Here is a 27,676-nt window from a genome sequence, read left to right as displayed (position 1 = left end):
CTACCTGACTGCATTACTGTAAGATTACATAAAGTAATATGTGTGGAACATTTAGAAGAGTGCCTGGCACATGGTAAGTCTATAAAGTGTTAGCTATTACTTTCAAACATTTTATATTAACTTTGGAGTCCTGTCTTCCATTCAAAACTTCAGTGGATACTGATGTTACAACAAATAAAACAAAGAAAAGCTGCCTGACCTGAAGAAGTCAGGGGCTGGGAGCACTGGAGCCCTGTGAAATCTGACCCCCTCCTGCAATAGCCTGCAAAAACTCTACCATGGCCCGATGCTACCACAGGCGCCTGCACCTCAGTGGCTGTGTCCTTGCTGTCAAAATCCAGTCTGCTCGGGCCTCTCAAAACTATGCATTCAGTGCCACATTTCACAGATGGGGAAACTGAGGCCTAGAGAGGACTGCTAAGGTTACCAACCAGTTAAGAGCCAAGTTCCCTCTGGAGAGCAGAGGGGCTTCTCTGCTGCCTTCCCAGAAAAACAAACAACAACCACAACAAGTACACAGTCCCAGTGCAAACCCCACCGCCCCTCTCAACATTGCCACAGAGGGACCCAGTGAGCCTCCTTAGTGCCCCTCCCTGGTGCAGGACCTCCCACTGCAGGAAGCTGGTTTTGGAGGAGGGAAACCGGCTTCTGCTGGGAAATCAGCAAGAGGAAGTAATACTTAGAGAAAGGAAAGAAGGGTAGCAGGAACCAGAGCTAAGCCTAGCAGAACGGGGGCAGGATGAGGCTGGAGGTTGGGGGTAGGGGCAGCTCAGCCTCCACTCCCCACACAGAGAAGCTTGATCAGCCCTGGCCCAGCTCCAGACACCAAGCCTGGGATCAGCAATCCTGGGAGAGCCCCCAAACTTGCCAAAATTTCCCCTGCTCCCGGACTCTGCTGTTCCTGTGATAAGACCCATTTTCCGGGATGATGTGATCACAGGCCACTCTACCTGTGAGTGTCTGATAGAAGGATTCCATCTGAGTCCTCTCCGGGAAGGCCTGTAAGACCCAACCATCGGGATCCAGACTCTCGTCGTACAAAGGAGACACTGGCCCAGACAGGGGCTCATCTAAAGTTACACAGCAGGTTGGGACAAAGCTGGGAGCACCCCCAGGCATTTGAGGCCTTACTGTTTTCACCGACATCAAAGTCTTATCTTAGTAACCATAGTCATAATAATAATAACAACAATCATAAGATGGAGATATAGATATAGATATAAATATAGATATAGATATAATTTGTTTTTTGAGAGAAAAAGAATTTCCCGATGTTTTTAACTTTTTTTTAACTTTCAGGTTCAGGGGTACATGTCCAGGTTTGTTAATACAGGCAAACTCTTGTCATGGGGGTTTGGTGTACAGACCATTTTGTCACCCAGGTACTAAGCATAGTATCTGATAGTTATTTTTGCTGATCCTCTTCCTCCTCCCACTCTCCTCCCTCAAGTAGGCCCCAGTGTCTGTTGTTCCCCTCTTTCTGTCCATGAGTTCTCATTATTTACCTCCCACTTATAAGTGAGAACATGCAGTATTTGGTTTTCTGTTCCTGCATTAGTTTGCTGAGGATAATGGCCTCCAGTTTCATCCATGTTCCTACAAAGGACACCATCTTGTTCTTTTTTATGGCTGCATTGTATTCTGCAGTGTATACGTACATTTTCTTTATCCAGCCTACCACTGGTGGCCATTTAGGTTGTTAAGAGCTATATTTTTTTTGAATGGCTACAATAAGCCAGGCACTATTCTAGGTCCTTCACATGAGTGAACATTTCCAGCCTTATAAAGGAACTCCATGGGGGAAGCATCAGCATCCCTATTTTACAGACGAGGAAAATGAGGCACACTGAAGGTACAGAATGTGCCTGGGACCACACAGCTGGTATCCGGTAGAGTAGGGATTCAGACCCAGCAGCCTGGCTTCACAACCCATCTTGATCACTACACTGACAGCAGGAAGAGGATCTTCTTTCTGGAAGTTCCAGCATCACTCAGTGAGCATGGGTGAAGGAGGCTTCAGGGTTTGGAAAATCAGCCTGTGGCTGTGCAAACTATGTGTGGACAGCTTCCTCCCACACAGCTAATAGTTATTCTCATGCTAGCTACAAGAAAAGCCAGAACACTAACTTTCCCAGCTTCCTTTTTAACTAGGAGTGGCATGTGACACTTGCGGATCTAATCAATGAGATGTAGGTAGAAGTCTCAGAAACAGTCTTCCTCCACAGTTAAAAAGCCCTTTCTTTTGTGTTTATCCCTTTCCCTTCTTCCTACATGGAACAGGGATGCCATGCCCAAGACCTGGCAGTCATCTTGCAACCATGAGGCACTAGGAATGAGGATAAATGGCTACATGCTAAAGATGGCAAAGATGAATGGCAAGCAGAGCCTGAGTCTCCAATGGCATCAGTGAGAGCCACACTGGTCCCAGGTGGCCTGCCCAGGACTTATAAGACAATAGACACCAGATGGATTATGCCTCTGTAGAAGGGTTTCTATTATTTCTAGCTGAGTTCATTCCTAACTTTCCCAAGAATGGGGTCAAGATAGGACCCAGGGACTGCCTGTCACCAAGCCCTTGTTCCCTCTATGGAATCACACTACCTCCCAGGGGATGTACCCTCCCCCTTTCTATCTCTTCCAAAATGCACCAGCATTAGGCATTTGCCTGGCTCAGGGCTCAGAAAAGGGTGCTAAGCAGTTGCTCCTCAGGCCACGCAGCCACTAGATCCACCCATGTGAACCCATGAGGAGTGGGGGTGGGGTCTTGCCCTGAACCCACCTACCACGAAAATTCCAGGGTCCCAAGTATCCAACAGAGTGGACTTCCAGGAAACATATTTGATTTGACCCGTAATAACAATCCATCCATCATTCTAAACAAATAATAGCATCCATCATTCTAAACAAATGTTTATTGAGGGGATGCCCAGTTTCAGGTGCTCATAGGTGAAAAAAATCAGCAAAGTTCCTGTCATCAGAACTCATATCCTAGTGGGGGAAGCAAACCATAACCAAGTCAGCAGAGAGGTCCCTCACCTTTACAAGGTGCTTTACAGTTTACTTTTAAGAATCTATCTGTCCTTTATCCTCATTCCTAGTGCCTCATGGTTGCAAGATGACTGCCAGGTCTTAGGTATCACATCCCTGTTCCATGTAGGAAGAAGGGAAAGGGATAAACACAAGGGAAGGGCTTTTTTAAGGAGACCTAACTTCACCTCCTCAATAACTCCTCATTTTTCCATTTTGCCAAAGAAACAAAGGCACAAAACCGAGACCAAGAAGAGGCTTCCCCAAGATCACCCAGCCATGTCCAGGAGGGTCAGTCTGGCGGCAATTGCCTTCCCCAGGGCACATCCTCTGTCCACTAGAACAATCAAATAAGTCCCTCTGCCATGGGGATCTGTTGCTCTGGGCACCACTGAGACAGCCATCAGAAACAACAGCCTCTATCCAAAATCAGTGTTGGGCTGGGATACAGCATTGTCAGCTACACAAAACCCCCCTCATCAAGCTGTTGGCGCCTGATGGCTGCTTAATTATTCATCCCTGCTGAACATGCAGGCCCAGGGCTTCAGCCATGCTTTTTGGAGCTCACCCATGGGGGAGCCTCGGTGATAAGCCCAGACCTGTTAAGAAGTTTGGAATGTACGTGTCTGCCCACAAAATGTTCCCTGGTCCTCCCACACCAGCCTCGTCAGGCATAGTGAAAGATGACAATGAGCCAGGAGGCTTCAGAGATACCAGGGCCCAGGCTGTGTTTGCAATGTTGGTAGCTAAAACCGCTCAGCCTGTTTTCCATTCTACCTAGCCCAAGGTCTTTCAGACTTTGAGCTAAGCAGAGTTTTAGGCACGTTGTGAGGATTAGTGAGGGAAGGGGGTAGGGAGTCATTTCTTCAGGGGAGTGGTGGTGGTGGTCGGCAGTGACTCAAAGAAGCCAATGAACGTGGAGAGAAGATCTCCTTTTGCAAGATGGACAGAGCCAAATGGACCTGGCTTCAATTGGCTCTGTCACTTTCCAGCTGTGTGTCCTTGGACAAGTTACTTGCCCTTTCTGATCAAAGACCTCAAATATAAAATGGAGATTCATTCACTGCGTATAGGTATATTGGGCCCCTGCTATGTCCCAGGCACTGCAGATACAGCAGTGAAAAGAACAGCCAAGTCCTGTTCTCACGGGGGCTTGTTTTACACAAGTTAATGTATCTAAAGTACTGTGTCCCACATATAATAAGTACACGATTCATGGTCATTATGACTCTTGTTATTGTCAGAGGATTTAAGTTTTACACATACAATTATTTTCTGTTACCCACCTATATGATGACTATTACCATGGCAGAAAACGCCCCCTCTACCCACCCCACACATATATACACACATACACAACTCACACCTCAGCCATTATGAAAGAATTTATTTCCTCCTCTAAAGTTGTCTTTGGCATTCATTTTTCCTAGTCTGGGAGTTTTTAATTTCATTCATTTCCCCTCAGTCCTAACCCATCGTAGCTTGTCCTAACCTAATCCAGCATATAGCAGAGACCAATAAATGTTTTCTTCATTCCTTCCTTCGTTCATTCATTTACTTGACAAACATTTATGACTTCCTCCAACATGCCAGGCCCTGCTCCGCGAGCTGGGGAAGCAGCTGTGACCCAAACAGACAATGTCAGGCAATGTCTCTGCTCTCATGGGGTTGACATTCCAGCAAGGAAGACAGACAACAGGAAGGCAGACAGACAGATGACAGACAGACAGAAAATATACTACACTCACAGGCAGCGCAGATGCTCAAAGAGAAAAGCAGAGGCTTCAAGGTGGGGGAGGGAGGACGAGGCCATTCCAGACTAGCTGGGCGGAGAGTCCCTGCTGAGGAGGTGACGTATAAGACTGGGTGGGACAGAGAAGGGAGTCCTGTGAACATCTAGGGGAAGAAAGCTCCAGGCAGAAAACATAGAGTGCAAAGGTACAAGGCAGGAAGAAGCTTGGCAGGGTAAAGGAACCCATGGGGCAGCCTGTCCCGGGTTCCCAACTTGTCACCTTGGGCAGTCAGGCGAAAGCACAAAAATAGGCTCCAATGATGGCTGGCACCTCCTTAGGCTCACTTAGATTCCTACAGTAGGGATTCGATGCATTACTGCAGCCTCCAACCCGTCTCTGAAGAATGAAGAGAACAGGGACCAGAGAGGGAAGGTGATTTCCCCAGGTCACACAGCCAGCAGTGGCTGGGCTGGACCCAGATCCCACATCTCTTAACTCTGGCCAGTGTTGCCTCCCCTAAACCACAGTTGTTGTCTTTCTGGATGGCAGAATGAGGGGTCCAGAAAGATCCCGGGAGACACTCAGAGACACACAAGTTAGGAGACAGACTGGAGAGATAGGAACTTGAAACCTGCCCCACTCCCAGCCATGCTTGTCCTCACACTCAAAGAACCACAGGAACCAGACAGCAGCCTCCATCCTGGCTCTGCATCTGGGAACCATGGTTACGGCTGCTGCTTGATTGGCAGGGGGTCCAGACACATTCGAGCTACCCCCTGATTCCTAGAGGTTGTGTGAGAAGCAGGAGCAAGGGCCAGGAGAGAAGCTGGGGGTCACCAGCAGGCCCCGAATACCACCCTCTAACCTTTCCCTCCCAAGCCTATCATCCAGGCACCTCGCACTGCCACGAAATCCTTTTTAGAGCTCTGAATTAAAAATAAATTTGCAAGCACATAACCAGATGTTACATGGGGAAAAGATAAATAACTCAGCCTGTCAAGGAACTGCCTCATCTCAGTCAACCCTCTCTCTTTCACAAGGTTTTAATTTTTAATTTCACAGCGGTAACTATAGCAACCTGCAAAAATAATATATTCCAAAGCAAAACAACTTTCTTGGCTCTGGCTTGGCATCTCCATGTTCCCTCCTTCCCTCCTCTCCACCAACTTCACGCAGGTCTGTGCCCAGAGTTGATGAACGCTCTCAGCTTTGAATGCCCTCATTCATTAAGTAATTAATTCATTCATATACAAGTATCTCTTGCCATCCAAATCCATAGAACTCCTAAATTCAGGTAGCGGGTATTGGACAATGGACTCAGAATCATGTGGGACGCCACGTTGTCCTAACCTATTTTGTTTCTAGGTTTTGAGTATATAGGAAAATTTGGATAGCAAGAGACACCTGTATTCACTGGGGACTTAATTTGTCCCAGAGTCAGTGCTAGGCAGGCCCTGGGGTGAGAGAGAATAGGACTGATCCTGCTCTTAAGGAGTTCACAGTCCTGTTGGGGAGACAGAATACAAACACATAATTACAATAAAGTAATATAAGTATTGGATACAAGGGAAAAATAATATACAAATGGGGCAAAAAAGAAGGGAGAGGTTGTCAATATCTAGGATGATCTAGGTAGGCCTCACAGAGAAGGTGACTTCTGAGATGGGTCTTGCTGGATGAGTAGAAGGTTTCTGAATGACCAGCATAGGGAAGGGCACATCAGGCAGGTGGAACAGCACGTGCAAAGGCAGAGACAGATGAGATAGGTCCGTATGGCCTAAGCATAGGATGAGAGTCATACTTCAAAAAGATACGGAGAGGTTGACAGGGGAGAAACATACAGAGCCTTGAATGCTGGGCTGACTTCAGCGTGGAGGCCAGGGGAAATCAGCCACATAGGGAGTGGGGCAAAACATAAAAGGCCACTCTGAGGACAAGTGTGGCCAATGGATTAGAGGGCAAAGAGTGCAGACAAAGCCTGTGGGGGAATTCAGGTGGGTGGTGGCTGCAGGGAAGAAAAGAGTGAAAAAAGTCTCAGTTTGGGTTCCCTAAGAAGCAAACCTTGAGCCGAGGATCCAATCTTATTTGAGATGGGACCCCAGGAAGCACTGATATGGGGAGGAGGGAGAGGGAAGTGAGACAGGGAAAGGAAGAAGGCTGATAAAATGTTTATTAGAAAGCCAGTTAGCACCATGGGCCACGGGAGCTCAGTCCTGCTGGGAGTTCTGCGAGACGGCACTGAGCGTGCCTCAGAGTTGCCCACTTCAAGGGTAGGAGGCTGGAGGATCTCAATGCCAATTCGTAGAGTAATTGGTTGGAGGATGCTCCCAGGAGGCATCAATTCCTGGTGAGCAGGGTCCAGTGCCAGATAAACCCTCAAGCAGAGACTCATGTGCCAGCAGCCAGACACAGGGCCCAAGTGTCCTGAAACAGAAAAGAAATGCCAAGGGAACTCAGGTGGGGCATTAAGAGCATCTGCCCCTGTGGAATTCTGAAAGATAGTCAGTGAGCATACTGGGAGACTCCAACATCTGGCAGAGAGGCAGACGCACTGACACACACAGCTGGGACAGGTGGGTCATGGGCAACAGGGCTCAAGTGAGGACAGACCCATCCCCATCCTGTGCCCAGGCTGCCCAAGGGTCCCAGTGGGATGCTGTGGCTCATGCTGTAAGGAGGCTGAGGGAGGAGGTTCACTTAAGGCCAGGAGTTTGAGGTTGCAGTAAGCTATGATCCCACCACTGCGCTCCAGCCTGGGTGACAGAGCAAAACCTTGTCTTAAGAAAAATTAAAAAAAAAAAAAAAAAAAAAGAATCCCAATGGGGCTCAAAGGCTGGGTGACACTCCTCAGCACATCCCCCTCCCATAATGGGATAGACCTTCTTTCCAAATAAAGAGTCCTCTCTCAAGTAAACAGAGCTTCCCTCTATCCCTGATTAAAACTGGAAAGTGGCAAGAAGAAAATGTGTCAAGTAGGAAGATGCACATACAGGATGTGTTCATGCAGGGATGTAACATTGATGGTGACCTTGTGTGAGCTACTTCACCTCCCCTGGCCTCAGTTTCCTCTTCTACAAGGTGTGGTTCATAGAGGTGCCCATTGCATTATCTTGTAAGAATGTAATTCGATGATGCATGGTGATGCCTAGAAGTCACCTAATCAATACTACCTGTGAATATCGTTCTTTTCTGCAATATTTTTTTTTTTTAGTGTGGTGCACATGGAAGGCCCTGGGGAGACAGCAATCATCAAGCAAACTTGGTTCCTGCCCTCGTGCTGCCTCCAGCGTGGTGGACATGCTGAAATGCTTTATATAGAATGTTAAAGACAGCCAGATAAAAAATTATGCATAGAGCATGATTCTAATTTTGTTTAAACACACACACACTCACAAAGGCCCGAGGGATATACACCAACATGTAATGATAGTTAACACCAGATGATGGAATTGAAGGTGGCTTGCAGTTTTACAATTCTTTCCTGGCTTTTTTTTCCTTTTAAAATTTTCACAGTGGATTGTATTATTCGAACAGTCATTTTTGAAAAAATAAAGGAAAACAAGAATGCTTCTTTCTCTGACTCTCTGCCCATCACAAATTTCATCTGTTTCCTCGGGAACCAGGAGCTCCTGGCATTAGGGGCTGTTTGCTTGTACATTCCAGGGTCTACCCACCAGGCAGCCAGGTCTCACGTCCTGGCCTCATTCCCTGCTGTGGTGCACATTTGAAAAGGGGCTGGGGGTTGGAGTGGCCTCCATCAGAGCAACAAACCTGGACTGAATGATTGGTGAGTATGAAGAGGTGTGCCCTCTCTCAACCTGGGATCAGCTACCTGTGAAGACATGTTCTGTCCCAGGAGTCAGAGGGGAGAGATCTGTGTTTATCCATCTACCTGTGACTGCAAAGGTAAGGCTGTGCAACTCTGAGGATCAGTGTTAGCAGTTCCATTTTCCTGTATGCCCAAGCCACGTTCTCTAAACAGCTTTATCTGTAATAAGCTGACATTTTGTTCCTCACCTCTTGACTCCTGGGTCTCCTACTGCTTCTGAACTTCAGTGAGGGAGAAAGCAACATTATATATTGATGCCATAAAAATCACATAGTCCATACCTGGCTCCTAGAAATTGGCTATTAACAAAGAGATTAGGTGCCTATTTTTCTCAAGTTTCCTCTCCCTTTTGACACCTAGGACTGTGAGATAGACCCAATGTTCTTGGAAAGATCTAGTAATGTCTCCTGTAGTGAACTTGATGGTATTGTCTGTCTGAGTCCCTTTTTGGGAAAATGGTCCCTCCTCCACACCATGTAAACTTGGGGTTTCCATCAAGATCACCAAAACAAGAGTGGTCATGGGTCCCATTCAGGACCAAAGTGATTTTCTGGGATGAGTATTTGGCATAGATATGGATATATAATATATGTAGGTATATGACATGTATATGATAGATATATACACATGGATGTATGATGTGCATAGAGGATATATGACATATATATGATATATATAGGATATACAATATATGACATATGTGACATATATAGGATATACAATATATGACATATGTGACATATATAGGATATACAATATGTGACATATATGACATATGCACATGGATATATGATATATAGAGAGGATGCATGATATATGGCATATATATTATAGATGTACACAGATACATGATATATATGCCTCGCTTCTGCCAGGCTTGCTGGGCTTGTTGCATACATGTTTGGGTGCACCTGCTGGTGGCCAGCTTCCCTACCACACATTGACAGCCTGCCTGGAGGCTAAAGCCAACCAGAAAAGATGACCCTGTTGAGTTCCTGTATCCAGCCATTCTTGAAACCACCTTCCTAGACCAGAACCAATACATTCCCTCTTTTCCTTAAGTAGTTTGAGTTGGGTTTTTATCAGTTGAAGCTAAGAGAATCCTGACTAGCATATTGCAGTGAATACATACTGGTTAGAAGGCTGTGACCACCCAGAATCCATGCCCCCTTCCTAAGTAACTCTCATTGTTTAGGAAAATCACCTCTCCTCCATTGAATTCACCTGGGGGAACTGCTGGCATGACACTGCTCCTTCCTTCACTCCTAGGTCACTACCTACACCCCCACACAAGACCAGGTGAATTGGCCATGAGTCCCATCCAGGCCTGCCCATAAAACCTCCCCCATGCTCCTCCACACCCTGCCTTTTCCTCTCCTCTGCTGGGGGATGCAGAAGATCAAAAAATAATCAAGATCCCCTCCCCTGGATGGAAGGGCCTGGATCTCTGAGTGTGACCATGAGGAGTTGACCTACACTGGACTGTGACCTGAGTGACAAGTAAACAGATTGTGAGTCATTGAGATTTGGGGGTTGTCTGTTAACAGCAGTTACCCTGCCCTAACTAACACAATAGGCTGGCACATTGGAGAGCTATCTGAGAGCCATTATCCTAAGAGCTTTCCATTCAACCACGAATATTTACTGAGCCCCTATTCTGTGCTTGCACAGCCCCCTGTGTTTCCTGGTATCCTGCACTGCCCACGATTGCCTCTCTCCTGGTCTGGCTGTCTTCTCTCTCTAGACAGTAAGTTCCCCAAGAGATGGGTCCTTATCTGTCTTCATCCTCTGCACTGTGTCCCTGGTATCCAGTTTAGCATCAGGAACATAGCAAGTGCTCAGTAAGTATTGATTGATTGGATTTGCAAAATGACCAGATGCATAAAGTTGTCATGAGGCTTAAGCGAGGTTCTGATTGTGAAGTGTCATGGCACACAGGAGGTCCTCTGCAAATACAGTAAAAATGAGCTAAATCAAGGTGCATGTGGGCTGGGCAAGGCTTTCAGTGGGAGGGCAGATTTTAGCCAGGACTTGTCCTGCCTTATACCCTACAGAGAGCTAAGTTATCTCTGGTCCTGGCTGGTCCCAGGCTCTATGCAAGAGGAAGGATGGGGACCAGCTGTTTCCTGGAGGGAGCCCCAGTCCCAGAGGCTTTGAGCTGTGGTAGGGGTGAGGCAACACTTCAGGAAATAACATTTCAAAGGCTTTGGCTGTGAGAGCAGACTTCTCACCCCTGCCTTGTGTGGAGGTGGGTGTGGGATGCCTGGTGAGCCTCTGGGGTAAAGCATCCCTTTCACGGTTTGAAATCTCATCTCAGGAAAGCTTAACTCCTTGCACCCCGTTCTACTGACTATAGACAGGCTCCAGGGATTTAGCCCAAGACTCCTAGGATAATGTCCAAACTCCATACCTGGGGTAGGAATGGGGGCACGTGCAGCGTGTCCAAGCAGCATAATGTAGCAGTTAACAGCTTGGGCTCTGGAGACAGAATGCCTGGGTTCAAATCCTGGCTCAGTTCATATGGTAGCTGTGAGACTTGGGATGACTCAGCTTATCTGGACCTCAGTTTTCTCATCTGTAAAATGGGATTATAATAGTAACACACTAGAAGATTGTTAGGAAGATGACCTCGCTTTGACAACTAATGGAGTCTTTCTTTCTATCTTTCTTTCTTTCTTTTCTTTCTTCCTTTCCTTTATTTCCTTTCTTTCTTCTTCTTTTTTTTTTTTTATTTCAGATCTCACTCTGTGCCCAGGCTGAAGTGCAGTGGTATGATATCAGCTCACTGCAACCTCTGCCTCCCAGGTTCAAGCAGTTCTCCTGCCTCATCCTCCCGAGTAGCTGGGACTACCAGTGCACACCACCACACCCAGCTAGTTTTTGTATTTTTTTTTTAGTAGAGATGGGGTTTCACCATGTTGGCCAGGCTGGTCTCAAACTCCTGACCTCAAGTGATCTGCCTGCCTCAGCCTTCTGAAGTGATGGGATTATAGGCATGAGTCACCACACCCGGCCAAGTGTGTTTCCTAAATGTTTTAATTCCTAACATGGCAACTATCAATAGATAAACCGACATAAACAAAATTCTTTGGGATCCACAGTAATTTTTAAGAGTATAAAGGGGTCCTGAAACCAAAACATTAAAATCCAGTGTCATGTGATAACTTCACACTACACATGCCAGATGATTCCTCTGGCATCAATTCTTCACTTCCTCCTCTCCTCCCCCAACCTGCCATGACCTAGTTTGGACCCTGTGCTCTGTCCAAATGAGCAACTGAGGCACCTACCCCAGGAGGCCATGAGGGTTCCTCCCTCCACACCCCTAAACAGCAGCTGTCTACCTTGAATTCTGTGGTTTCACTATCCTGAAGGAAACTGTACTTACTCTGCAAGGCCCAGGGGCTTCTGCCTCCTGCAGGAAGCCTGGCTGACTGCCCTAAATGGAGCCCTTGGTCCTCTGAGCTCACACAGCACTGCCCAGTCATGAGGGCAGATGGCCAAGGCACCTTCATCAGTTTTGCTGGAGAAAGCCCATCTTCTCACTAGACTGCATGCTGCCTCTGGCTTTGGGGTCAGAACAGAGCTGAACTGGGTCATCTTGGGCAAGTCACTGCCCCTCTCTGAGCCTGTTTCCTTATCTGCAGAATGGGGTAATTATTAGACTTACTGTGCAGATCTTGGAAGGACTGGATGAGCAAATGCACTGGATTAATTTGCTAGTGCTGCCATAACAAAGTATCACACTCGGCCAGCCGCTGTGGCTCATGACTGTAATCCCAGCACTTTGGGAGACTGAGGCAGGTAGATCACCTGAGGTCAGGAATTCGAGACTAGCCTGGCCAACATGGTGAAATCTCATCTGTACTAAAAATACAAAAATTAGCAGGGCATGGTGGTGGGTGCCTGTAATCCCAGCTACTTGGGAGGTTGAGGCAGAAGAATCGCTTGAACCCAAGAGGTGGAGGTTGCAGTGAGCCAAGATCATGTCACTGCACTCCAGCCTGGGAGACAGAGAAAGACTCCAACTCAAAACAAAAACAAAAACAAACAAACAAACAAACAAAAAACGAAGTGTCACAATTGGCTGTGATACTGGTGCTTCAAAAAAAACCAACCCTGCTGACACCTTGATCATGAAGTTCTAGCCCCCAGAATTGTGAGACAATAAATTTCTGTTGTTTTGTGCCATGATGCTTCACAATTAAAACCTCACTTAAGCATCACAATGACTTTGTGCATCTGGTCATTTTGCAAATCCAATCAATCAATACTTATTGAGCACTTGCTATGTTTCTGACACTACACTAGATACCGGAGACACAGTATAGAAGACAGACAAGGACCCGACTCTCAGGGAACTTATGGTCTAGAGAGAGAAGATACGGCAGGGCCTCGCGGGCCACTCTAAGGACTTTCACTTCTCCTCTGCACACAAGGCGGAGCCACAGGATATTCTGGTGCTTCAACAACAGAAGTTTATTGTCTCACAATTCTGGGGGCTAGAAGTCCAAGATCAAGGTGTTGGCAGGGCTGGTTTCTTCTGAGGCCTCTCTCCTTGGCATGTAGATGGCTGTTTCTTTCTGTGTCTTTACCTGGTCTTCCCTCTGTGTGTGTCTGCATCCTAATCTCCTCTTCTTATAAAGGTGTCCTTATAAAGGACACCAGTCATACTGAATTAAGATCCACCCTCAATGATCTCATTTAATTAATTACCTCTTTAAAGACCCAGTCTCCAAATACAGTCACATGCTAAGGTGTTGGGGGTTGGGGCTTCAACGTATGAATTTGGTGCGGGTGGGAGGAGACATAATTCAACTTATATGGCATCTAAAACATTCTGCCTAGGGCTGTCAGGTGTAAGTAAGCTGTGCTTCTCTCTCCACTGCCACCAGAGCCTGGGGCTGCGGTCAGTGGCTTGGGCTGGGCCTTTAGACCCTGAATAAATCGGTCATCAGATATGAGCTGCCCAGGGAGGGGACATGACCTCAGGCAAGACTGCTCTCCTTAACTGGGCAATCTCCAACAGGGACTTTGCTGCACCATCAATAGCTGGGCAGTAAGTCCTTCTTTCCTGAGGCAAGCTGCGCACCCACCCTGCCCCTTTACTTGCTACATGACCGTGGGTAAGCTCCTTGCTTTCTCTGAGCCTCAACTTCCAAAACTGGAAAAAAAATAAAATGACTTGCAGAGGGATGATGATGAGATGGGGTCATTGCTGGTATTTTTATTTAGGCAACAATTTATTTTATTGAGCACCTACTATGTGCCAGGCATTGTTCTAGGCTCTGGGGATATAGCAGTGAATAACATGGACAAAATCTCAGTTAAAGCTGATGTCATTATAGGGACTGCCAGGCACTAAACAAATAAGCAAGTAAAATACACAGCATGTCAGATGCTGATAAGTGCTGTGAAAAAGTAGCAATTAAACCAAGAAAGGGGAAGTGAGAGTGTGAGAGGCAGCGGTGTGGAAAGGAGGGTGTCACAATTTTAAATAAGATGGTCAGGGAAGGCCTGTCTATGAAAAGATTTGGCAAGGTGAGGGGGCCCTCTAGATATCTCCAAGCAGAGCTTTGCAGGCAGAAGAGCGGTGAGCGTGCCTAACATGGTCCATGAATGCACGGCCTGAGCTCAGTGAGCAAGGGGGACCTAGACTGGACATGAGGTCAGAGGAGTGGCCAGGGTCAGCCAGGGCAGGGCCTTGCAGGCCGCTGTCAGAACTTTGGCTGTTCCTCTGCATGCAATGTGGAGCCACAGGAGTCTTCTGAATGCAGGAGGGGGCGTGACCTCACTTTGATTTTACTAACACAGGGTAACCCAGGTGACAAGATGAGATTGCAGCCGGCTCCTCACTGAGGCCCTGCTCCCACCTTCCAGCCCCGCTGGGCCCCACCCAGTAAGCCCTGCCCAAGCCGCCACCCCCTCTCCACACACACATGCTCCATCAGTCCCACGCCTGCTTGTCCATCAAGTCTCAGTCTAGCCCTCACCTCCTCCTTTGGGAAGCCAGCCCAGAGCTCCTGACCTGCCTCATCCCTCCCTTCCCAGAGAACCAGGAGGCAGTTAGGGGACAGGCCTTGGCAATCGAGTGCCGGATTCAAATCTTCCCTACTTAGAATCTCTGAACCTCAGTTTTCTTCTTCTGTAAAATGGACATAATAATAACAGACCATTAAAAACCCACCCTCAGGTAGTAAGTGAAATCCGAAGTTCAATTGTATAAACTGCACGACAGTACCATCACAGGGCAATGAACATCAGCATTATCAGCTGGTCTGTGTTGTCCTGAGAGCAAAGACATAAAGCTCACACCGCCCACCACCACCAGAGAAAGTTCCAATGGTCACAGGGCTTGTTTCCTAACCTCCTCCCACCCCAGTCAACCCAAGACCACCCACACTTGAGAACAGGGGCTGGACCAAGGCTGGCTGCTCATTCCCACCGAAGCTATGTTCACCACGTGACCACAGGGCTGTGGCATGCAGTGATGAGACATCCTTGGGTGTGTGCCTGGCACATTGCATGAGTGTCACATGCTGCCGCTGCTGCACCCATCACGCCATGTAGGAGGATCTCCTTCCTCTTACGCTGCCTCCAGCCTATGAGAGGATGTAGGTAATGACTATGTTCACAAATATCACAAATGCTTGGTATACAGCAGGGGCTCAATAAATGCTTGTTAGAGGCAACCAGAGCACAGCCAGATGTGTGTGTGTGTGTGTGTGTGTGTGTGTGTGTGCTGACTGTACCATTTTCCAGATGTGTGTCCCACAGCCCATCACTTTGCCTCTCTGAGCCTCTGTTACCTCATCTATAAAATGGGAGGACTCATTCCTCCCTGGAAGGGTGAGTGGGGCATCCCCAGGGCTCCTGTGCCTCAGTCACAGGATGGCACCAACGTACCCAGAGGATATCTGACAGGTGCACAGTACACATAATAGTTCACATAATAGTGAAAACCAGAGCCACCATAGCATCTGGCAGAGCAGACTTGTGAGTGAGCTCTTGTGAGTCACAGGTTGGGGCTTCCCTATATAACCTGGTGAGGCTCACAGGAGCCCAATGGCTTAGAGTGGCAGATAGGGCCATGAGTCGGGCCATTGTCTCTGTGTCATCAATGATTCTGTGTTTGGTAGGTTTGCTCTAGACTCAGAGAAGAGCAAGACTCACTGAGAGCCTCTTCCCCTCTACTAAGTTTTGAATGTGCCCCGCAGAGTTCACATATTGGACATGTAATCCCCAATGCAAGAGTGGTGACATGTAGGACCTTTAAGGGATGATTAATGCCATTATCATGGGAGTGGGTTGTTATCGTGGGATTGGGTTCTTGGTAAAAGGATGAGCTCAGCAGCCTTCCCTCTTGTTCTCTCTTGCACAATCTCTTACCCTTTTGCCTTCCACTATGGGATGATGCAGCCCAAGGGCCCTCTCCAGATGCCAGCTCCATGCTCTTGGACTTCCCAGTCTCTAGAATCATAGCCAAATAAATTTCTATTCATTATAAATTACCCAGTCTGCAGCATCCTGTTATAGCAGCATAACATGGACTAAGACACCATCCTTTGCCCCAGTTCAGGGCAAAGAGGCCTCAAGAAACCCACCATTAGTGAGAAACTTTTATGTGTTTCCTGGACTTTCTAGGTATTTACTGACAGCTAACTGTTACGGAGCACTTCTAGCACTAGGTACTGCTCTGTGCTCTTGTACCGCCTCAGACAAGGTCCCACAGGAACTCCTTGACACAGGTATTGTTATCACTATTTTGCAGGTGAGGCAACTGAGGCACAGAAAGCTTCCCAGAGTCATACAGGTAGGGTGATGGAGAAAAATTTGGGGTCTAAGTCTGAGTCCCTGAGCTTTCTGCTTAGGAGGCAGCCTAGCCTGGTTGTTAAAGCTGTAACTCCTTCCAAAGCCAGGCCACCAGGGGTCAAAGTAGGCTCTTCCCCTTTGTTCTCCTTGCCTCAGTTTCCTTATCCAGAAAATGGGAGCAATAGGACCTACCTCATCAGACTGTTGTGAGGATTAAGTGAGGGCTGTGTTTACAGTGACAGACAATCCACAATCTATAAAAGTGCACGCTAGTCCTACCAGATTCCTCCTTCTCTTAGCTCAGAGGACTTCTCCCCACGTGTCTCTGTCAGTCTTATTTCTCTCTCTTGCTCTTTGCCATCTCTTCTGAGGCATATCTGTCTTGCTTTGAAAAGCTTCTCTTTGTCACTTTCCTCTCTATCTTGTTCCCTTCTGGGTCCTAAATCCTGACTCTGAGTTTATGTGCTGCATAAACTTCAGCATAGCACAGGGCAACCCTCCTGACCGTGGATACTCTCAAACTTTATAGAAATTTCTCCTGGGGAACTGGCTAAATGCAGACTCCTGGTTCCACTGAGAGATTCAGATTCTATAGGTCCAGGATGGGGTGAGAGAATCTGAGTTTTAATCACTATCCTCTCCACAGCCTTTCACCCTGTGACCTCCCAGGCTGGCTCTTGAACTATACTTTGAGAAGCACTGCATTTGCCCTCAGTTTCCTCATCTGTCAATTTGGAGTAAACAGAAACTACCTCCCAAGGTTGTAAAGATGAAATGAAATAATTTGTCTGGAAAGCAAACACCTTTTCTCTGTCTCGGCTTTTGTAAAATTTATTTTGTCTCTGACTTTCCCATTCTCTGTTTCTGGTGTTTTTCCTATTTCATTCTCTGTCCTCTCTCTCCCTACACTCTACCTGGAAGTGGACCCAACTCCAGAGCTGAAATGGAAAACATTGAACAGGTGTGGCCCTTCTGTAAAGGCTGGAGGCCCCAAGACCATCCAAATGGCCTGTCCAGCTCTTTCCTACTGGCACCCCAGCAGTCCCCAAGACCAAGCATCCCTACCCCTGCAGCCCCCACAGCAGCAAAGCTGGGGAAAGATGGGGATCCATTGTGCAGGAATGGCCCTGCTGCTATGGAAACCAGCACTCAGAAAATACTCAGAGATGATCCATTCTGGGGAGCGGCCCGGCCTTGGGGGAGGGGGAAAGGCCAAACTCTGCACCTTGGACTTTGCCCTCCCATTACCGGCCATGTGATGCTGGGCAAGTCACTTAACCTCTCTGAGCCCTCCTCTCCCTCACCGGGCCCTGAACAGCAGCCCCCATTATCGGTGGGTGATAACCGCCGCTGATGACTGAATGCTGCTCTGCGGCTTTCAAGCCTGAAGACACGCCAAATTGCCATTTGCTTTCATTACTGCGAGCTCGAAATATTCTAGTGCCAGCTTGCTGCATGACCCCGTGCCTCCGAGGGCCACCAAACGATTTCCATGATAGAATTCCCTCTCACAGAGGTGCAGAGTCCACTCTGAGTCACTCTACAACACACACACACACACATCACACATGCACACACACATCACACACACACACACTAGCTACTGAGCTAAGTTGCCCATACACTCGCCTCACCCCGGTTGTGCTGCGATTCCTCTTCTAGGAAGGGAAGAAGTGAATACAATGTCTCCTGATTACTCCATCAGCAGCGCCCAATGCTCTGCAGCTGCAGAACTTATCTCATGGTGCATTTTCCTTCCTCAATGTCTCCCAGGGCACCTCCCCTCCAAGATCCCTCCCACGGTTCCCCGTGCCTCCAGGCCTAAGTCTAAGCTCAACAGCCTGACCTTTGAGGCTCCCAGAGCCAACTGTGCCCTTGCTCCACAATGTCACCCCTCTATTTGCGACAGCAGTCCCTGTGAAGGCAGGGATTCTGTTTGCCATTGTAGCTGCTGGAACCCCAGTGCCTGGGTCAGTGCCTGGCACATCCTGAGGCCAGGGGAGCAGAGGATAAGGGCATGCACGAGAGGGTGGCTACCACGTGCCACTCACCCCAGGGACATGAAGTAAGACCCTTACCCTCCTTGTGCCTCAGCTTCTCACTCTTCACAACACACAGTAACACACCACACACATATACACTCTCAAACTCACACACACACAGCAACATAAACACACATCCCACACTCCCCCATACACAGACACGCACACCACGGTGTACGAAGTGCATCGGACCCCCTGGCCATCTGGCCATCCCCTAAACAAGCTGTGCACTTTCCTCCCTCCTTACCTTTGCTCACTCAGTTTCTTCTTCCAAAAACCCGCTTCTAACAAGTTCTTCCAGAGCTCTCAGGGATCCTCTGCACGTGACTCCTCCTCAGTAATCAATGTAATTTCTCAGAGAACACGATGACTTGCCCAAGATCACACAAGAAGTGTGTGGCCGCAGAGCCTGTGTCAGAACCCAGGCCTTGGGGTGGGGGGGTGGGAGGGAGGGGGCGGGGGGGATACTGAGTCCAGCTGCTCTGAAGAGCATCCGTGCATTTATTCAGCCAGCCAGGCGTCTGTTTGTTTGTTTTCCCAACATACACTTATTACGCCCCAGGCAGTCTGCTCAGTGCTGGGGACCCAGCCATGAACAAGGCCAGCACACGCAGCCCAGAGAAGCAGACAGATGCTAAACAAGTAATTACAAGTGTGATGGATGCCACAAAGGAAAAGCAGCGAGGGCCCTGGGAGGGGACAGTGGGGGATGCCAACATCTCCCATTTGTACAAGGTTTGCAGAAACCTTACCGCAGTGGTGGTCCTGCAGCACCTCGCATCAGAATCCCGTTTAAAGCCCCCAGGCATGCAGACCCAGCACTTCTGGGGAGGGCTGTTTCTTCCCAGGGAAGGACACTGTGAGGTTTGAGGACCACAGCTTTAGAGGCCTGGGTGAGGGAGGCTGAAGGTGGTAAATGTTTTCTAAGTAAGTCTCGGGCTGATTCACTTCCTGCCAGGCCACTGAGGTAGGCAGCATTAGCCCCATTTTACAGAGAAGCGAACCAAGGCCTAGAAAACCCCAGTGATTAGTGAGTATAGAAGAGGGATTCGAACCCAGGCCTGTCAGACTCCAGATCTCAGGAAGGTCCTTAAAGATGGCCCGGCTCCTGGGTGCCCAGCACACAACCCTGCCAAATGGGCTTACAGTTAAAAGGGAAACCACTAGCACTCAGTGACCCCAGGTCACCGATGACAAGGTGCCACTTGTGCTTTACAACAGAGCATGTTAGTCACATGGTGCTAAGTGGCTCTGACATCACAGTGGGCATCCAGCCAGGTACCTCCACTGACCAGGTGCATGGCCTCAGGCAACTTGCTTAACCTCTCTGGGCTCAGTTTCCTGTCTGCAAGACGGGACAATGGTGGTGGGGAGGAGTTTCTCTGCTTAGGCCTCCTTGCCTCCCCTCCCCCTCTCCCTCCCTCTGCTCCAGGCACACTGGCCTCCCAGCCTTTCTCAAACATTCCAGGCCCTGTCCCTGCTCAGCAGCTTTGCACATGCTGTTCCTTCTGCCTGAACACTCTTGATGTATAGCTACATGTCTCCGCTCATATGTCACCTTTTCAGAGAGACCTTCCCCGACCTCTTGGCAGAAATCACCCCCACACCACCCCCCTGTATCCACGCTCCTGTATCCACCCCACTGTATCCAACCCCCTGTATCCACCCCCCTGTATCCATCCCCCTGTATCCACCCCCCTGTATCCATCCCCCTGTATCCATCCCCCTGTATCCACCCACCTGTATCCATCCCCCGTATCCATCCCCCTGTATCCACCCACTTGTATCCATCCCCCGTATCCATCCCCCTGTATTCATCCCCCGTATCCATCCCCCTGTGTCCATCCCCCTGTATCCACCCCCCTGTATCCATCCCCCTGTATCCACCCCCCGTATCCATCCCCCTGTATCCATCCCCCTGTATCCACCCCCCTGTATCCATCCCCCTGTATCCACTCCCATGCATCCATTCCCGTGTCCACCCCGTTGTATCCATCCCTGTGTCCATCCCCCTGTATCCATCCCCCTGTGTCCGTCCCCTTGTGTCCATCCCCCTGTATCCATCCCCCTTGTATCCACCCCCCGTATCCATCCCTGCATCCATCCCCGTATTCACCCCCCTGTGTCCACCCCCGTGTCCATCTCCCTGTATCCATCCCCGTGTCCACCCCCGTGTCCACCCCCCCGTGTCCATCCCCCTGTGTCCACCCCCTTGTATCCACCCCCTTGTATCCATCCCCCTGTATCCATTCCCCTGTATCCATCCCCCTGTGTCCACCCCGCTGTGTCCACCCCCTTGTATCCATCCTCCTATGTCCATCCCCCTGTATCCATCCCCCTGTGTCCATCCCCCTGTGTCCACCCCCCTGTATCCACCCCCTTGTATCCATCCCCCTGTATCCATCCCCCTGTACCCATCCCCCTGTGTCCACCCCCCTGTATCCACCCCCTTGTATCCATCCCCCTGTATCCATCCCCCTGTACCCATCCCCCTGTGCCCATCCCCCTGTGCCTATCCCCCTGTGTCTATCCCCCTGTATACACCCCCTTGTATCCACCCCCCTGTATCCACCCCCCTGTATCCATCCCCCTGTGTCCGTCCCCGTGTCCGTCCCCGTGTCCGTCCCCCTGTGTCCACCCCCTTGTATCCACCCCCCTGTAGCCACCCCCCTGTATCCATCCCCCTGTGTCCATCCCCCTGTGTCCACCCCCCTGTGTCCACCCCCGTGTCCACCCCCTTGTATCCATCCCCCTGTGTCCACCCCCTTGTATCCATCCCCCTGTATCCATCCCCCTGTGTCCACCCCCGTGTCCATCCCCCTGTATCCATCCCCGTGTCCATCCCCCTGTGTCCATCTCCGTATCCATCCCCCTGTGCCCACCCCCCTGTATCCACCCCCTGTATCCACCCCCTTGTATCCATCCCCCTGTATCCATTCCCCGTACCCATCCCCCTGTATCCATCCCCCTGTGTCTATCCCCCTGTATCCACCCCCTTGTATCCATCCCCCTGTATCCATCCCCCTGTGTCCATCCCCCTGTGTCTATCCCCCTGTATCCATCCCCCTTGTATCCACCCCCCTGTATCCACTCCCCGGTATCCATCCCTGTCTCCACCCCCCTGTGTCCAACACCCTGTGTCCATCCCCCTGTGTCCACCCCCCTGTGCCCATCCCCCTGTATCCATCCCCCTGTGTCCATCCCTCTGTATCCATCCCCCTGTATCCATCCCCACTTTATTTTTCTCCCCTGCACTGTCACAGCTTTGACCCCCACCTCCTACATGAGAATGTAAAGTTGCAGGAGGGTAGAGGCTTTGTTTTGTTCAGTTGTTTCTCCAGCCAAGGCTCTTGACTAGGGCCACCCAGAGTTAACAAGCATGCAAGGGCTCAAGCTAGCCAGGCCTTCTGCATTACCACGGCCTGTGAGGCCCCTGGCAGCCCATTGGAGGGGTCTCTAAGGCATCTGGGAGGCTGGTTCTAAGCATCCCGCCCCTAGCCTGGTAGACAGCGGGCATCATCAGAACATGTCTGAGGCTGTGCTGACCTGCTGTCTGAGAGCGGACACTGCCCGGGCTTCCTGGACCACAGCAAAGACGCTGAAGAGAGGGGCAATGAATTCCCCTGGGCCCCCTTCCCAAATGGCCCTGAAACTAGCAGGCAGTGGGAAACCAGCCCCAGGCTTGGCAGGGGCCTGGCAGAGGCTCAGTGCCGAGGGCCAAGGGCCTGCCAACCTCACTCCCCCAAACAGCGACCAATTGTCCCAGTGGCGCCCAAGTTCCCTGAAGACCTCCCAGCAGCCACTCTCTCACAGAGACACCCGCTCTCAAAGGGGCCAGCAGTCTGGCTGCTTCCGGCCACGACCACAACCAAGGAGGCTGGACCAGCATGGTGGTCCCAGCTTCACAGGAGGCCCCGGGACTTCCGAGCCCTGCTGGGAACTTGCAGCCGGGTGCTTGATGAGGAGCGGGTGAGGACAGATCCCGGGGGCGGGCCAGTCCTCTTGGCATTTGTATGCAGGTGCAGGCCCATGAACATGAGCTGGAATCTATCAACAGAAAATAAAACACTCAGGGACAGAAGCCTCAGAAGACAAACTGCTGCAGGGCGAAGGTGGCAGCCACCTCTGCTTGCTGGGTATGCAACATGTCTCAGGCCCACTCTGGATAGGCATTCACCCAACCCTCAGACAGGGAGATGGGAACTGTGGAACCTCCATGTCTCAGAAAAGGAAAAGGGGAAGCCATTTGCCCAGAAGAGGGAAGCGGGTTTTGAACCCAGGTCTCCCGGCAAGGCCTTGACCACTATGCTACATCCTAAATCTCTCTTGATGGCGATGAGGAGGGGCTGGTCACCAGGAGTCACGTTCCCACGACAAAGTCTCATTGGTGCCTCCCACAGCAGCGGGTCTGAGTACTGCTGCAAACCACCTGTGTCAGAATGGGATGCAGACAGCTTCCTAGAAAGCCCATTCAGACCTGCTGTGGCTACATTTTTCACATGATGCTACTGGATTCTGAAGCACACTGGAATTTAAGAACCACTGGCTTAGGGACGATTCTGACCTAGACAGAACTAGCGCTTTATTTGTCAGGACAATAGACCTTGAGAAGAGCTGCCTATGTGGGATCTGGAGGTGACAATAAAAATGGCTGTTGATTGGTCACTGAGTATGTGCTAGGTCCTCTTTTAAGTGTTTCATTCTCATTTCATCCTCAGCACAACTCTATAGAAGAAGTAATAGTATTATCTTCCCCATTTTAGAGATGAGAAAACTGAGGCACAGGGAGCTTAAGTCTGTCCTGCCATCCTGTGAGATTCATGTAGTTGTTTGGAGGAGGTCCACCTTCCATCTGGGTGATCCCAGCACCTGCTAGGTGCCCTGTACATGCCTGCATACATGCCCTGTACATGCCTGCAGCACTGAATATGAACTAGGCCAGGTGCGTTTTGGTGGTGGGGGGTCCCAGGACAGAGCTTCCCAAGGGGCAAACTTTGGGAGCTCTCCTGTCCCAACTGCACCCCCACACACACATCCACCTTCCTGGGCATAGAGTCCCACTTACCCTAGTGTGGCTGAGCAAGGTGCCACCCCCTTCGTCTTCTTTGTCTATAAGTAGAACTTCTACTATGGAGCTATGAGGGAAATCGGGTCTAAATGGGGCCACTCAGACAAAGCCCTTAGGAAGTGGTCAAGTTTGGGATGTGGGTGTGAAACCCATCTGGATCCACCACTTGAGCGCTACACAGCCTTGCCTGTGCCTTTCACCCTCACATCTGCCTAGTGAGGATCAGAATTGTATGTAATTATGTGAAGGTGAAATATGCAAACTGCCTGTGCACAGTGGGCCTCACTGTACAGTTGCCGGTGAAACGTACTAAGATTGGTGCCACAACCCCGTCAGCAGAACACCTCTGACCCCTCCTTCCAGGCCTCGAACTAGGGGGTTGTATATGCCTGGCTGGTGCTCAGGCCTCTTCAGCTGGAGCCTGGAGCGGGAGGCCTGTTTGCTGGGTTACAGGAAGATCTGAGCTGTAGAGCTGGTGCTGGCGAGGAAAGGTATTTGCATCAGATAATAGGTAAAGTGTCTTGTTATTCCATTAACTTGTGTAGCAACGACTGCGGCAGAGGGAGGGAGCATTGGAAACTCGTAGGGTGGGCAGGGGATGAGCTCACTGACCCACAGCTAAGCCAGGGACTTCCAGGGGGCTCAGCAGCCTCAACAGGAGCTACAGGGGTGGCCTTTGGGCAGAGGGGTATGGGTGAGGCTGCCCCTCATTCCAGAACCCTAACCTTAAGGTAGGGCCCCAGCTGGGGGCAAAATCAAGAAGCACATCCCAGGCACCACCAGCGCCAGTGCCTCCCTCTCCCCCACCCCTAATTGACCTCTGAGTCCCTGGGGCTCAGGGACTCTGACCATGACCACAGCATGCAGCCTCCTGAACAAAAGCATAGATGCTGGAACCCCCTGGATGGGGGTTTGAATCCCGACTCCACCCTTGACAAGTTTAGTAAGTTGCACAGGCACCTAGCATTGCTGGGCTTTCTATTAAATAGGATACTACTATTACACTCATCCCTCCAGGCCATGTCATCCCTCCTCTGACAAATCCCATGGAGTCCCTGCCATGTGCTGGTGCCTTCTAGGCACTGGGAACCAGCAGGGAACAACAGGGACTAAGTCTTGTTCTAACGAAGTTTGCATTCCAGGTGGGGGAGGGTGCACATAAATAAATAAGAGAAACATGAGAAAGTGAAAAGTGCTATAAAACTTGGAAATGGGATAACAAGGGGCCAGGTGTAAGGAGGAGGGGTCTTTTAGAGAATGAAGGAAGGATACTCTGGGGGGAGGCATTTGAACTAAGGCACAGGTGACATCAACAGCCTTGAAGGGCCCCAGGTTGGCCTCAAGGGACACATTTGAGGAGAGGAAGGAGGCCAGTGTGGCTGAAGCAGAGTGGGCAGCAAAGATGGATAACCTCAGGATGGAGAAGAGTGGGGACTGGCCACATAGAGCAGCGTGGCTGTAGGATTCAGTTTGACTGGAAGCACCATGGCAGTCCCTGGAGGTTCAGAGCAGGGGAGGGACATGATCTGATTTTGATGGTTCAAAGGCCTCCTGGCTGCTGGTAGAGGATGGATTGCAGGGACCAGGGTGGTGCAGGGGAGCTGAAAAGAGGCTGGTACAGCCACGGGCATGACAGCAGCTGTGGTCTATGAGGGTAGTGTGGGGGAACGTGGGACGAGACAGTGGACCAGGGCTGGGCTGGGTTTTAAAGATACTGTCACAGGATCTGAGGATGATGAGCAGGAGAGGGAAAGGGAAGGGACAAGGATGGCACAGGTGATTGAGACCATGTATGTTAGCAGAGGGTTTATTGAGCATGGCCCCTTGCACACAGTAAGTGCTGGTAAACACTGTCCATTGGGAAAGCATAGTGTTCTATACTAAGCACCACCTTCTAAAGGAACCAGCCCTGTCGATCAACAGAGCGGCATTTCTGGTCTCAGATTCCTGGATTGCACCAAATGACCTCTGAGGGGATAACAGAGGACTCCACGCAGGAAGGGGTCAGGCAGTCATGTTGCCCAACATGTGCGGTGACAGTATAAACACCAGCGTGACTTGTCCCAGGTCACTGGGCTTGTTAGGGGCAGAGTGGGATCTCTTGACCCTGTAAAATGTCCTCTGGGATCTAAAGTCTGAGATTCCCAGTTGTGAGTCCTTCTCTGGACCTCGGGCTTCGGTAGCAGAGTCCAGCCTCAGAGCCTTTATGCTTGCTGTTCCCCTTCCTGGAGCCTCCCATGACCTTTGGATGTCAGTTGGCCTCTCTGCGCCCTCTCACCCCAGCAGTTCTGCAGAGGTCAGCCTTTAGAACTGACCCACGCCTCCCTGGGCCTGCAGGGTTTCACAGAGCTCGGCAGCAGCTTGGGTTACCCCTAGGGTCAGGTCATCACCATTGCCTCATCTCCTTCCACAGCCAACTTGGAAGGATTCCCCAGCCTTGTGCCAGGAGAGGCTGACACGACTGCCAGAGCCCCACTCTGTGGCGCCATAGGCCCTCACAGGGACTGCCCTGGCTCCTGGTGGCCAAAACACACAGGATAGAACCACCTTTCCTGCTGGGACACAGCCCAGGCGGAATCCCCCTTTCTTTCTCCTGGACCAATCAGATGTGAGTCAGGGACCCTCTCATTAACAATTTTCCTCCCTTCCTCCTCCCCTGTTATGAGGCCAGGAGCGGGTGTCGACCTACATGGAAGGGGAGGAGAGGTGCCAGTTGGAGCAAATGCCCAACCTGCCTCTTGCCTGGTAAGGTCACCCAGAAGCCTTGAGCCAGCAGCCGTTCCTTCCTCCATCTCCAACGGTCTGGCCTTATGCTAGCCCCCAACTCAGGACACAGACTTTATACTTAACCCCAAAGCAGTCCCTGCCTCACTTGGGGCCAAGTTCAGACAAGACGCAATCAGGGACTTAACTGGCTGCCAGAGAAGGCCAGCCGCCTGGTTATTAAATATTAAGTGGCAAGAGCCTGAGAATGTATAATTGCAAATGAGACTCTGAGCCAGATGTTGCCAACAGCTTGGACTGGCGCATGCAGTTGGGACCGACAGGGGATTTCAAGTCACCAAGCCAGGCTGCTGGCAAGGGCCCCACATTTGCTGGGCACCTGCTGGGTACCAGGCCCTGAACTGGATGCTACAGGTAAAAAGATTAATCAGACACGGCTCCAGCTTCAAGAGGTTCCCTGTCTGGTGAAGAAGTAAGAAAGGGCTCACAACCACAGGTAATCTTGGGCGTGGTGTGGGCCCCAGGGAAATATCTAGAAGGGGTTGGAGAATTGAGGCTTTAGAGTGGAAACGAGCTGACTTTGAACCATACATTCAGTCAGTCAGTCATTTAACAAACATTGGTTCAATACCTAATGTGTGCCAAATGTTGTAGATTCGGGGAAATAAGGTATTAAATAAACCAAACTTTCTCATGGTGCTTACAATTGAGTGAGAGCTTGTATTCCAAGGATGAACAAGGTTTGCACCAAGAAGAAGAGATAAAGAGGAAAGAGAGCCTGTGCAAACATTCAGAGGCATGAAGTCAAGTAGATGCAAGGTGAATAGGGAGTACACTGCAGCTGGACATGTGTGAAAGGGAGGGAGTGAGGCAGGGAGCAAGGGAGGGAGGGGATGGCTAGTAGCCAGAGCCTGAAAAGCTGCCACATTAAAGAGTGTAGGTGAGTCCTGGAGGGTTTCAAAGTACAGTGCAATGCCCTCCCTCAGGGACAGTCCACGGCTCCCAGTATTCTTGAGACAGGACATAGTCTGCTCTTTTTTTTTTTTTTTTTGAGATGAAGTCTCGCTCTTGTCCTCCAGGCTGGAGTGCAATGGCGTGATCTCGGCTCACTGCAACCTCCGCCTCCCGGGTTCAAGCGATTCTCCTGTCTCAGCCTCCCGATTAGCTGGGATTATAGGATTACAGGCACCTGCCACCAAGCCCGGCTAATTTTTGTATTTTTAGTAGAAATAGGGTTTCACCGTGTTGGCCAGGCTGGTCTTGAACTCCTGACCTCAGGTGATCTGCCCGCTTGGGCCTCCCAAAGTGCTAGGATTACAGGGGTGAGCCTCTGTACCTGACCGGACATAGTCTACTCTTTTAAGCAGTAAGAGGAAGCAATAAGAGGAAGAAGACACCCCACTGAATATCCTGGGGCATGTGTGTGGCTGCCTGGTTAGCC

General features: G+C 50.1%; 2 long non-coding RNA genes across 3 annotated transcripts in view; one reads left to right on the top strand and one right to left on the bottom strand.

Annotated features, from left to right (window-relative positions):
• The window catches only part of LOC129052104 (uncharacterized), a 55,089-nt gene extending 40,758 nt beyond the window's left edge, over positions 1-14,331 (top strand). The window contains exon 7 of the long non-coding RNA XR_010138788.1: positions 13,893-14,331. This is a non-coding gene — a long non-coding RNA (uncharacterized LOC129052104). The remainder of the gene's footprint in view (positions 1-13,892) is intronic.
• LOC129052105 (uncharacterized) lies at positions 6,913-18,090 on the bottom strand. Of its 2 annotated transcripts, none has more exons than XR_008516881.1 (3): positions 15,979-18,090; positions 11,000-11,164; positions 6,913-7,184 (listed from the first exon to the last, which is right to left on the bottom strand). It is a non-coding gene; the product is annotated as an uncharacterized LOC129052105 (long non-coding RNA). The 2 variants fall into 2 exon arrangements; XR_008516880.1 differs by lacking the exon at positions 15,979-18,090 and adding an exon at positions 12,260-12,701.
• Positions 18,091-27,676: the final 9,586 nt, after the last annotated feature.

Source organism: Pongo abelii, chromosome 21, assembly GCF_028885655.2.
Source record: "Pongo abelii isolate AG06213 chromosome 21, NHGRI_mPonAbe1-v2.0_pri, whole genome shotgun sequence".
NCBI lineage: Eukaryota > Metazoa > Chordata > Mammalia > Primates > Hominidae > Pongo > Pongo abelii.
This window is presented reverse-complemented; position numbering and strand designations above follow the sequence as displayed.